The sequence below is a fragment of the Carcharodon carcharias genome, chromosome 23 (genome assembly GCF_017639515.1).
Source record: "Carcharodon carcharias isolate sCarCar2 chromosome 23, sCarCar2.pri, whole genome shotgun sequence".
Classification (NCBI taxonomy): Eukaryota; Metazoa; Chordata; class Chondrichthyes; order Lamniformes; family Lamnidae; genus Carcharodon; species Carcharodon carcharias.
The window spans coordinates 43913425-43918700 of NC_054489.1; positions in this window are offsets into that span (position 1 = coordinate 43913425).

Below are 5276 nucleotides of genomic sequence, written 5' to 3' on the forward strand. Positions count from 1 at the left end.
ACAGCATATAATTGGGAAGGCAAATGGAATCATGGCCTTTATTGCAAGGAGGTGGAGTGTAAAAGTAGGGAAGTCTTGTTACAACTGTACAGGACATTGGTGAAACCACACCTAGAGTACTGCATACAGTTTTGGTGAGGGATGTACTTGCATCAGAAATCCAGGATGCCTTACTTGTGTCAGGATCAAGGATGTCACTGAACAGCTGCAGAACACCCTTAGAAGGAAGGATGAATAGCCAGCAGTCATGGAACACATTGGTTCAAACAATGTAGGCAGAAAGAGGGTGTGGTGCTGCAGTCAGAATTTAGGGTGCTGGGTGGGAAGTTAGCAAGCAGGACTTCAAAATTAGTAATCTCTGGATGACTGCTAGTACCATGTGCAAATGAATATAAGAATAGGAGGATAAAGCAGATGAATATGCGGCTGGAAAGATCGTATAGGGTCAAGGCCTTTAGGTTCTTGGGACATTGTGACCGGCACTGGAGGAGGTGGGACCTGGACAGGCTGGACAGGTTGCACCTAAATGGAGCCGGAGTTGAGTTCCTTGCGGGGAAATTTTCTATTACTATGGGGAAGGGTTTAAACTAACTTGGCAGGGGTGTGGGAACCAGGAAGAAATATGAGAGGATTATCAAGGTGCACAGAATACTGGGAGAGATAGCTAGCACTGGAGTAGGGAATAGTAAATTATTAGATGGGGTCACAGTTAAGGGGAAAAGTAATAAAGTCTAAATCAGGGTTAATGTGCATGTATATGAATGCAAGATTGGTGAGTTATAGGAGCAGATTGCAGATAGATATGTGGAAATATAATGTTGTGGCGATAACAGACACCTGGCTCAAAAAAACGGCAGGATTGAATGTTAAATATTTCTGGATACAAGGTGTTCAGGAAAGATAGGGAAGGGAGAAAAGGGGGATGGGTGGCAGTATTGATTATGGAGAGCGTAGCAGTGCTGGAGAGAGAGGATATCCCAGCTGGGTCAAGAACAGAATTGATTTGGCTACAGCTAAGGAACAAAAGAGGTGCAATTACATTGCTTGGTGTAGTCTATGGGCCACCAACTAGTGGGAAGGATGTAGAGGAACAAATTTGCAAGGGAATTACAGGGAGGTGCAAGAATTATATGGCAGTTATAATGGGGAACTTTGATTATCTAAATGTAGACTGGAATAATAGTAGCATAAGGTGCAGAGGGGGACAAAAGTTCCTGTAGTGTGTTATGGAGAATTTTCTACAGCTTCTAGTCCTATGAGAGGAGAGGCACTGCTGGACCTGGCTCTTGGGAATGAGGTGAGCCATGTGGATCAAATATCAATAGGGGAACATTTAGGAGACAGTGATCATTGTAATGATCAATTAATGACAATAATCATCATAATGATTAGATTGGCTATGGAAAAGGACACAGAACAAACTAGGGTAGGAGTAATTAACCAGGGGAAACAGCTTCAATGGGGTAAGAATGGATCTGTGCTGAATAAATTGGAATCAAAGGTTGGCAGGAAAAATGGTAGTTGAACAATGGGCTGCCTTCAAAGAAGAAATAGTTTGGGAACAGGCAAAGTATATTCCCTCGAAGGTGAAAGGTAGGGCAAACAAATCCAGAGAACCCTGGATGACAAAAGAGATAGAAATTAAGATGACACATCTGCCCTCACACCTTCCTCTCCCTCCCAGAACCATGAAAGGGTCCCCCTTGTCCTCACTTATCACCCCACCAGCCTCCACGTTCAAAGGATCATCCTCCGTCATTTCTGCCAACTCCAGCAGGATGCCACCACAAAACACATCTTCCCTTCACCATCCCGCACCCGCCTCCCCCCCCCCCCCCCCCCAACCCCCCCCCACCCCCGGCGGCTTTCCGCATGGATTGTTCCCTCCGGGACACCCTGGTCCACTCAATCCCTACACCTCAACCCCCTCCCACGGCACCTTCCTATGCAACCGCAGAAGTTGTAACACCTGCCCCTTTACTTCCCCCCTCCTCACCGACCAAGGGCCCAAACACTCCTTTCAAGTGAAGCAGCACTTCACTTGCACTTCCCTCAATTTAGTCTACTGCATTGGCTGCTCCCAATGCAGTCTCCTCTACATTGGAGAGACCAAATGCAGACTGGGTGACCACTTTGCGAAACACCTTCAGTCTGTCTGCAAGCATGACCCAGACCTCTCTGTCGCTTGCCATTTCAACACACGACCCTGCTCTCATGCCCACATGTCCATCCTTGGCCTGCTGCAATGTTCCAGTGAAGCTCAACACAAACTGGAGGAACAGCACCTCATCTTCCAACTAGGCACTTTACAGCCTTCCGGACTTAATCCCCCTTTTTCCAATAATTTAAAAATTTTTTTTTACAAATATATTTTTCTTTTCCCTCCTATTTTTAAATTTATTTCGATTTTTTGTTTCATCTCCACCTTTTAGCCCATTTCTATCCCTTCCCCCCACCCCACCCCCACTAGGGCTATCTGTCACTTGCTCATCCTGCTTTCTACCTTTAATGTCCCCATTAGCACATCCTCTAGATAATATCACCACCGTCAACAACCCTTTGTCCTTTTGTCTATGACATCTTTGGCAGTTTTTTCTTGGCCTCCACCTATCACTGGCCCCCTATCGAGCTCTACCTGTCCCACCTCCCCCACCCCCACCAGCTTATATTTCATCTCATTTCTTTATGGCTTAGTTCTGATGAAGGGTCATACAGACTTGAAACGTCAACTGCATCCCTCTCCGCAGATGCTGTCAGACCTGCTGAGTTTTTCCAGCTATTTTTGTTTTTGTTCTAGATTTCCAGCATCCACAGAATTTTGCTTTTGTATACGAAAAAGTGTGTGTTTGTGACAGATGTCAGGTAGAAAATACAATGGAGAACCAGGCTGAATGTAGAAGTCTCAGAGTGGAAGTTAAAAAGCAAATAAGAGAAACAGAGGGAGTAACAAAAGAGACTGGCAGCTAACATAACCAGGAATCTCAAAGGCTTCTATAGGCATATTAAATGGTAAAATGGTGGTGAAAGTAGGAGTGGGGCCATTTAGGGAGCAAAAAGGATATTTATGCATGGAGGCAGGGGGGATAGTTACGGTATTGAATTAATACTTTGTATCTGTCTTTACCAAGGAAGGAGATGCTACCCAGGCCACAGTGAAACAGAAAGCAACTAATGCACTAGAAGGACTTAAAATTGATAAGGAGGGTTGTCTATACTTAAAGTTGATAAGGCATAGGGATTGGATGAGTGCATCCAAGAAAACTGAGGAAAGTGAGGGCAGAAATTGTGGAGGCACTGGTCATAATTTTCCAGACTTCCTTAGACTCAGGGGTGGTGCCAGAAGACTGGAGAATTGTAAACATTACACCCTTGTTCAAAAAAGGGTGTAAAGATAAGCCCACAAACTACAGGCTAGTCAGTTTAACTTTGGTGGTAAGGAAACTCCTAGAAGCAATAACTTGGGACCAAATTAATAGTCATATGGACAAATGGGGTTAATTAAGGACAGCCAGCACAAATTTGTTATGGAAACCTCAAGTTGAATTAACTTGCTGGAGTTTTTTGAAGAGTTAAGAGAAAAGGTTGATGAGAGCAATGCTGTTGATGTGGTGTACATGGACTTCTAAAAAGCGTTTGCTACAGTGCCGCACAGCAGACTTGTGAGCAAAGCTATAGCTCATGGAATAAAAGGGACAGGAGCAACACGGATACAGAATTGGCTGAGTGACAGGAAACAAGAGAGTAGTGTTTAATGGATGGTTTTTGGGTTGGAGGAAGGTGGAGTTACCCAGGTGTCAGAGTTGAGAATCTTCATCTTCCATATATAATATTGACCTACACCTTGGCTACAGGGCACAAGTTCAAAATTTGTGAGTGATACAACACTTGAAAGCATTGTGAACCGTGAAGAAGAGAGTATAGAACTTCAAAAGGAACAGACAAGTTAATGGAATGGGCGGACAACAAGGAGAAATGTGAAATGATTCATTTTGGTGGAAGAACATAGAGAGACAATGTTAAATAAAGGGTACAACTCTAAAGGGGGTGCAGGAGCAGAAGGACCTGGTTATATATGTTTTTTATGTGTATTATTGCTTCTAGGAGTTTCCCTACCACAGAAGTTAAGTTGACTTGCCTGTAGTTTGAGGGCTTATCTTTACACCCTTTTTTGAGTATGGGTGTAATGTTTGTAATTCTCCAGTCTTCTGGCACCACCCTTGAGTCTAAGGAAGTCTGGAAAATTAAGTCCAGTGCCTCTAAAATTTCCACCCTCACTTCCCTCAGTATTCTTGGATGCATCTCACCCAGTCCTTTTGCCTTATCAACTTTAAGCATAGACAGTCTATCTAATGCCTCCTCCTTATCAATGTTATATCCTTCTAGTGCATTAGTTGCTTCCTCTTTCACTGTGCCCTGGATAGCATCTTTCTTCCTGAGTAAAGACTGATTATTAATTTAATACCTCAACCATTGCCCCTGCCTCCATGCATAAATATCTTTTCTGTTCTCTAATCGGCTCCACTCCTACTTTCACCACCGTTTTACTATTAAAGGTAACAGGACAGTTTGAGAGCACAGTTGATAAAGCATAAAGTACACTAGGCTTTATTAATAGGGGCATAGAGTACAAAAGCATGAGGTTATGCTGAATTTGTGCAAGAAACTAGTATGGCCTCAGCTGGAGTGTTGCATCCAGTTCTGCATTTTGCACTTTAGGAAAGGTGAAAAGGCATTGGAGAGAGTGCAGAAAAGATTCATGAGAAAGGTTCCAGGGATGAGGAACTTCAATTATGAAGATAGATTGGAGACGTTGGAACAGGTTTCCTTGGAGAAGAGAAGGCTAAGAGGAGATTTGATAGAGGCATTCAAAATCATGAGGGTCTGCATAAAGTAGATAGGGAGAAACTATTGCCGCTGATTAAAGGATCAAGAATGAGAGGGCATAGATTTAAAATACTTGACAAAAGAAGAAGAAGCGACATGAGGAAAAGCTTTATCACACAGCAAGTGGTTAAGGTCTGGAATGTGTTGCCTCAGCGTGTGTTGGAGGCAAATTCAATCGAGGCATCCACAAGGGAATTGGACTGAAATCTGAAAAGGAAGAACATACGGGGTTATGGGGAGAAGACAGGGGAATGGCACTAGGTGAATTGCTCATTTGGAGGGTGGGTACAGACAGGATGGGCCAAATGGCTTCCTTCTGTGCTGTAACAATTCTGTGATTCTATATATGGGCATGACCAGAAGACAAAATGATGTACAGATGCAAGGAAATG